The 8,453-nt window shown below is 42.2% G+C and overlaps 1 pseudogene; it reads right to left on the bottom strand.

Annotated features, from left to right (window-relative positions):
* Positions 1–2,425: 2,425 nt before the first annotated feature.
* Positions 2,426–8,154, bottom strand: LOC109860739 (annotated as a pseudogene).
* Positions 8,155–8,453: the final 299 nt, after the last annotated feature.

The raw sequence follows: 8,453 nt of genomic DNA, 5'->3' as shown, positions 1-8,453 counted from the left end.
ATCTCAATTCTTAAAATCATACGGGATGCTAGATCCCGTATGCTACGCTGGCGGAAGAAGGCGTTATCAACAGTATCAGACCATCTTCGATATATATAGTAATATTGCGAAACTAACTCCAAGTGCCTCGGTGGCCTAACAGAGAAGGCGATGGCACGGAAAGCCGGAGGTTCCAGGTTCGACTCCTGGCCGAGGAGTTTTTTTCGCAATATTTTAATAATTAGTTAGGGGGATATCCGAGGTCTCTCATATGTGAGATGCAAATCTAGCATCCCGTATGATTTTAAGAATTGAGATTTCAATTCAAAAAACTCACTTGTAAAATTTACAAGTAAATTCGTTACATGTGTATACATATATATATATACATGTATAAGTTCTCNCTCAACACTTTGAGAACGGCTCGTAAGGCCTTATATTCATTCATTGGTTTAAATTTCACGAGCCTTGAGTCTTTATTAATTTGTAAGAAACGTTGCTTGTTTGGTAGTGATCGACACATTGCGTTGCGCTCTGCGATGTCAGCAAACAAAGCAGCAAACGCTCAGCGTTGTCATGAACAAACGATAACGGTTGTAATAAAATTGAACGGTTGCGCAGAGCCGCGACGTCTTGCAAGTGCGACTGCGTATACGTTTTAAGCGATCAAGCGTACACGGCGGTACCTTAATAGTTCGACGACGTCGTAACGCGAAAAAACGGAGTGAACGCGCGCAACGAGCGAATGACGCAACAACAACAACAACAACGACGACAGGCTGATCGCGTACGCGGTGCTAATGTTGGCTCATAACTCCAAGAAACTGTCGGACGTATCGAGACTTGGTCAAGCGCAATTCAAACAATTGTTTCGACACGGAACGTGCGCTATATTCGTGCGAAAAACGTCTCAGATAGGACAATTTAAACTACATTCGATTGAGGCAACCGCATTGCTTTCGTTGGCGACTCGTTTGTACACGTTTGCTTGGTGGTGCGACAACAGCTTTTTGAACATTCCGTTTGATGTAACGTAAAATTGCGCAACGTTGGACGCAACGTTCAATCGGTTGTACTTGTTGACGACCGCTACGCCGAAACCGAAGGACTGAGCTTTCACACGTGTCGACGCATGTTTGCGGAACGCCAGGTCTTAAACGGCAAACGCGTGATAACACTGCGCGAAACGATGAACCATGCGTCGCGCGCGCAAACAAACAATTACGTAAACACGTACCTGTAATTGTTTCTCTGAGCTCACATCAATCACGTAAGACCGAACTCGCATTAATCACGAGGCGAGCGTCGTTGTTGCGACTGTTGTTTAACGCATCGAACAAAAACGCTGTGGTTTTCTCAGCTATGTCATGGAACAAATGTTTTGATTTGTTGAAATAACATCTTAGTTCGTCGAACGAACGTCTTGGTTCTTCAAACGATCATCTTGTTTCGACAAACGAATCTTTTGGTACCGTCGCGTCAATGATCGACCATGTGGATTTCAACGGCGACAAATGTTTTGTCACAGATAAGATATATTCGGCAATACAAAACTTAAGCTCACTGCGTAAAACTTGCGGCGATTAATTTTATTCAGATCAGATCGACACGTCGAAATCTTCGAAATGGATCTACCAATCAACGAAGCCTTTGTTGCGGCGTCGACTGACTCATTGTTCGTTACCACAACGTTGAGCAACGAAACGTTCGCCACACTATCCGGTTACTCGTCATGTCTGCATTAATGCGTGCGTTTCGTTGGAATCGATAAACGTTCGATAAAACAACCGGCGACATCCGATGTCGCGGTCGCGCAAAAAGTTGTGGATATGCTGCGCCAAGTGCCATTGCGCGTTAACAACCGCGCTAAGTTAGGTCCATTCGACATAGTGATAACCTTGCCGCAGGAATTCAAGCGCAAAAAGGAATCCATGGGTATAACATACCTAGATTCGACGAGACACCTGATTGATTTCACGAAATGCTTTCCACTACCCAAGCGTCAAAAATCCGGCGAACGAAACAACAGCGCCAATGTTAAGTACAACAACGCAATGCAACATAAGAGTCCGATCGACAACGGTACGCTTCAGCAAATAGTTTTCGTATACAATATGTTGCCGTTGCACAATAACGACGCCGTGCGACGAGAGCTCAACAGCAATTTGTACAATTGGTTTTACGGTATAACGCGCGCGTTTAATCTGGCTGTCGTCCAAAGAGAGAAAGTGGAGCGATTGTAAAGTTGAAATTGATGAAAGTTATTGTTCAACGGTCATATCCAAACGTACGATTACCGTCCGCAAAGGAATGCGACGCCGTCAACTCAAATCGCACTCGCATCGATCAAGCAAATCTCTTGAAATACGTGAGAGCGCGAGTAAACGAGCTCATGCCAGTAGTAATTCCGCCATAGCAAACATGATTTACCGTTTGCCAAATGTCACTAAACGGAACAATGATGTATCGACGGCACCGAAATGAACTTATATTTAATATAACGCAGTGTTGATTTATTGTTTTTTTTTGCATTTGCCAGCGAGGGGACAACGCTTACAATTTGCACATTGATATGGTTTTTTTCTTACATATCCTAGTTTCTTCCAATTGTCGTTGTTCCCGTTTTTGTCAACGATGCGTCGCTTCTTTTACACTCTGCGCGGCAGCTTCTCCATAATCTTGGCGAGGGTTCGCGGCGTGCCTTTTTCACTCTCAAAGTCCTTCCAAGTCTTCCAGCACAACACGCGACTCTTGGTGTCGCTGCTGTTTTTTAACGCGTTTTTTAACGCGTTGTATTCGCGCTCGAATATACGACTGGCCAGAGCAACGTTGTCGGGAATGTTCTCCAGGTTTCGGGTTCAGCAGTTTGAACTTGGCGTAAGCGATCCAGACCTGGACGTGCAACGTGCGTTCGATTAGACGCTCGAACAGCTAACGAGCGTTTTTGTCCTGTTTTGAGCAATCTCAAAGTCGATGTACGATCTCCACAGCAGTTCCGGCATGTTCAATCGCGGTCGCGCGATGGCGAATTTGTAGATTGCGGGCGCAATCGATCTCACCCAGACGCGTTTCCAGCTCAGCAAATCGCATCCACGTGGTGCAATTCTCCAGACCGATTTCGAAAAACTTTACATACAACTTGCGACATCGATCGAACTCCACCAGCCTGCGTATCCAGATCAATGTAACCTTGATAGAGCTTGTTCGTCAGACAGATGCCCAGCGCCAGACGCAATGGTTTTTTCGCCTACTCAAAATTTTTTTGTCAGATCTCAATAACGTACGCGTAATAGCTAGATCTGGAAGAAAGTGAAACGTTTGTGCGGGGTGAGTGAGTTCCAAGCACACTTTGTACACCTCACGGCAACGTTCGATGTTTTTCGTTTTCAGTTCCTCAAAGATGGCATACTTGATTCGAAGGTAGATGTACCTTTGCCAGAAGTGTTTCTCCTTGATGGGCAGAACTTTGGCAATTGCTCGTTCGGACGTTTCGTGAATCACATTGATGTTATTTACGGACTCTACCTGTCTCAGATAATTAAACCACGTGTCGTAAATAGACGGATTCTCTTTCACTTCTTGCTCGTACTGATGCTTTTGCTTGCTGACGATTACGTCCTCGATTCCTGTGTTACGTCCGAGTGTTCAAGGTCACGGTTTGACGAAACCGTTTACACTTGTCGAACGTACGTTCTCTTTTTATGGTCAGCCGTACTGGCTTTACCGGGGCGGAGAATGAAAATTTTGGTCGGGAAGATTACTGGACTGATTGTTACCGATTGGTATTTTATTCCTGAGTGTTACTAATTGTGGTTACCGACAGTTACCGACTGCCGTGTGTTTACCGACAGTTATTGACTGCCGTGTGGTTACCAACAGTTACCGACTGCCGCGTTGTTACCGACAGTTACCGATTGCCGTGTGGTTACCGACTGTCTTTTGGATTGTCGCCCACTGGTTTATTACAGAGTATGTTACTGGCGAAATTACTAACTCGAATACTTTAAAAAATAGTAAAGTTATTTATTATTAATTCCCTTTTTTGAATACAACGCCTTTTGTCTTTTCTCTATATAAGCCTTAAACCGCGGGTCTGATGGCGGAATCGTTGCCGGATACACCACTTTTGGCTTAGTGATTTTTATTAGTTTCCACCCGGGTCTAATAGTGACGTGATGATTTCTAAGAATTTTTATATTGGGTATAATGCACGGAGCGGACCTTGTGACCTGACGCCAAAGGAACACTAGTCTACAGTTTTAGAGACTTTTAAGTGTAAGTTTATTTAGTTTGTAAGACATATTTATAGGTTGCGTAAAGAAGCAGTGTCTGTAACTGCGTGGACAATCAAAACTGGCGTTATTGCGAATTTTTTTTTTTTTTTTTTTTTTTTTTTTTTATATTTTTTTCTGTGTTTGTTTTGTTTTGTCATCGACCGCAGTTGGTACCGTTAAGTTTAAGTTCCAAGTGGTAACGGCGGACATGCGTACTGTTTAGGTAGGAAGAGCGTACACACTACACACACACACCTACAANTAACTGCGTGGACAATCAAAACTGGCGTTATTGCGATTTTTTTTTTTTTTTTTTTTTTTTTTTTTAATGATTTTGTCTTGTGTTGGTTTTGTTTTGTCTTACACTGGTGTTGGTACCGTTAAGTTTAAGTTCCAAGTGGTAACGGCGGACATGCGTACTGTTTAGGTAGGAAGAGCGTACACACTACACACACACACCTACAACACTAAAACCTCAAACACGTGGATAGTGGGTTGTTAGTACCCTACACAAACGACAACTACTTACACAACATACACACCAAAGTACAACGACTATACGAGACTTCAGTTACAGGACAGATACAAAATTATAACGGACGATTAAGGACTGATATCTATATACAAAACATCCACACAACACCCACACTACAGTCATACAGTTTTGAAGCCTTATTCGTTATTTCACAGACACAATAAACACAAACATACATACTAGGATAAGGAACGGTACACACACCAAACGCATACATATGATACATACATCACACAGGAACAGTTTCACACACTATCCAAGACAAAAAGTTAGTACACATATAAAATTAAAATAGATGATTAAGGACATACAAACATACCATCGACACCCTAGACCGACGGACAACACACACACGCAGTATCAACCATTATCCGTAAGTTTTATACCCGTACCAGAAATAAAAAATAATAGCCAAATAAGAAAAAATACCTATAAGAAACCCATCCAGGACGCACACCCAACACCCACACAAAATTTCAGCCCTTATTATAACAGTTTATTAAGTACACCTATACAAACAAAAGAAGGACATAACAGGTAAAAAGTGTACTACACACACGACATACACACACACAACACTAACATGTACAATACGACCCTTATGTAGGGTTAGTAGACAGGAAGGTTGGCCAGTGCGCATGCGCGCCGTTGTTCGCGCCGCCGAGGTGAGAAAGAAGGCGACGCCATGTTGTAGAGTAGGCAGTCGCATAGCAACTGTTATTCGAGACAGACGCGAGAAAGCACGCCGTAAAAGAATAACGCGTGAATAAGTTGTGAAGCGCTCGACGAGTATTGTTTGTAACGAGAAAAATAGTCAGCAGTGTAGTGTTGATATTCAAAGAAATATATGTTCATACCGCATAATAGGTAAACTGTGTGTGCGTTACATTTGACTTACCTGACGAGATCCCGATCCTAGAAAACACAAAGTCCGCAGAGTACAGCATCCTGGCACCTGAAACAAAAGAAAAAGGACATTGTTATCCTTGTCACTTGGCGGTAAAAGTGACTGGCGACCGTGGTAGGCAGAAAGAAAGCGTGAGTACTCGACCAAATATCACCTAACTCCGGTCACAACCTAACCGAATGTTCTGCTGAATTTGTCGGACGTGTGTTGGTTGTTTCCAACGTTGACGGGTCAAACTGTCCGTTGCGCGAGTAATTCCTTAAGAAACTTCTCAGGTGGTAATTTCTGCCTCTTCGACACGTACGACGTCTTCTCTGACGGGCCGGAGTATCTGGATGGTGTGTTTCCTGGGAACAGATACACAGAAGAAGCGTGCAATCGAGTCGCACCTCTCTTACTCTTGTATCTTGGAAGGGAAACGACAAGCGTGCGCTCGTGACGCACCTTTCTCGTCTTCAGAACAGAAGGAAACGACAAGCGTGCGCTCGTGACGCACCTCTCTTGTTTTTTAGGACAGGACTGACGCGTGAGAAGCCAGAAATTAACTAACAATTTAACAACTCCGTTAAAAATAAGAAACAGAACGACAAGTTATAGATATATATATATATATTTATAAAAAAAAAGAATACTCGTTTGTAAATTAAGGAAGCTAAATTATATTACAAAATTCTTACCATAATAGGCTATTTCTAAGTCCGAATGTGACGAAAATATTCTAAGTCCGTATTACAAAAATATTCTAAGTCCGTATTACAAAAATATTCTAAGTCCGTACTACAAAAATATTCCAAGTTCGTACTGACTGACTGACTGAACTAAACTGAACGACTGAACGATTCTGAATGACTGACTGACTGCTCAAACGATTCTTACTGAACTGACTCTCTGCCGGTCGCTCCGGCCGCTTTTATACTCTACAAAAGATGCTGATGCAGCACTGTCCCACGGGTCCGTCGTTCAACGGTCCCACGCGGTCAACGGTCTCGCGCTCGCTCGATTCCCGCGGTCGCGAGGCGTGCCTTATTTTCGCGCGTGCCTTATCTCTGTTCGCTCGCTCAGGCCAGCGCCCGTGGTCTTTACGCGCAAGTTTTGTCGTGAGAAAAGAACATTAAAGAACATTGAGAGAATTAAAAGAAACTACTAAGGAATTATTACTAAAATATTAATATAAAAAGACTTATTAGTAGAATATTATAACTAGCTGATATACTTACATCGCTATAAATCTGCCGTAACGTTTTGTATGCGCAAACATTGGTATACTAAATTACAATATATCATAATAATCGGTACTGATTTCTTAACTAATGCGCTACTACACTCTTTTAATAACAATATTTCGCTGTGACAACGGTATATTACCAACCATGATATATTACCGACCATGGTACATTACCGACCATGGTACGTTACCGACCATGGTACATTACCGACCATGGTATATTACCGACAACGGTACATTCAAGGCTGGTAATTTACCGACTATTGTAACAATAAAACAAAAAAGAAAAATGAAATTAAACTGGATACGCTGATACTTAAACAGACAAACGTCTCTGTCCACGGATGTGACACCCGAGCGATTGCCGTACATTTTCTCGTAAATCGTATACGTCTTGAAAAGTTCTTCACTGCTCCTTTTTGACAAATGTTCCAAAGCGTACATGTCAACGATTCGCGCGCGAACCTGTTCTTGCTGATCCTGCTCGAACTTGGCAAAAGCCGGGAACAATTTCTCGTCCAGACCCTCGTCTCCGTAAAAAGTTCACCGCTTGTTCGTAAACGTTGCGCGCGTCTCTGATAAATCCGTAAGACTTCTCAAAGCAAGCGTATTTTATCCAATGCTTCACATTGGGATGTACAAGAATAAAGCGCTCGTAAATTTGTCGGGCGCGATCAATCTCTTTGTAGCGCAGCACAAACTTGATATACGTCTGCCAGGCCTCTGTTTGTCCAGTTCCCATTTTATTCATTGCTCAATCACTTGACGCGCACCGGCAATGGTTTCCAGAGTTTCTTCCATGTACGTATAGTTGTACCAAACTTGATTTGCTCGCGGCAGCAACGTAACCGCACGATCCCATAGATTCCTGACAAAATTGACTTGCCTGTTGCGCATCTCCATTTCCGTGTATTTGAGATACAGAGATATGTTCCGATGAACTAGTTTTTGCGCTCGCTCGTTGAATCTGTTTCTGACTTGTTCTTTATTGTGCGTACTTCATCTAGTTGGAAATGATCATACAATTCCTGCGTATGACATCTTCGAACGCTTTGCGCTTTTGGTGTTGATAATCGGCAAGTTTGTGAGGGTCCGAGATCTTCTGCTTCAGAGGTGGAGTCATAATCTCCGAGTCACATTCTTTTGCCTCACGAAGCAGTTGCTCGGCGGTGATCTGTATTTTTGCCTAGTTCTTCACTTTCGCTACCTTGAGCATCTTTTGTAATTTTTTCATGGCTCTGTGTGAGAATTTCATAGTATATTTTGTGGCACTTTGTGTTAATTTTGCTGCAATTTGAAAAACTAAAATAAAATCGATACTACTTTCGAATTCTTTTCTTGGTTAAAAAGTTGTATCTCCGTTACGTACACGTCTCAATAAAAGAATCAAAATATCAAAATTTGATATGAAACACCGAATTGATTTGTCCGATATTTAATCAAAAAATTTGTAAAAAAGTATCAAATTTAAAAACTGATAAATAAGAAAACCTTACATACTTTTAAGTTTTAATAAACTTTTACATTATAAAA

The sequence above is a fragment of the Pseudomyrmex gracilis genome, unplaced genomic scaffold (assembly GCF_002006095.1).
Source record: "Pseudomyrmex gracilis isolate BER0280 unplaced genomic scaffold, ASM200609v1 scaffold_458, whole genome shotgun sequence".
NCBI classification, from domain to species: Eukaryota; Metazoa; Arthropoda; class Insecta; order Hymenoptera; family Formicidae; genus Pseudomyrmex; species Pseudomyrmex gracilis.
The sequence above is the reverse complement of the archived record's forward strand: the minus strand, read 5'-3'. Positions and strand labels throughout refer to the sequence as shown.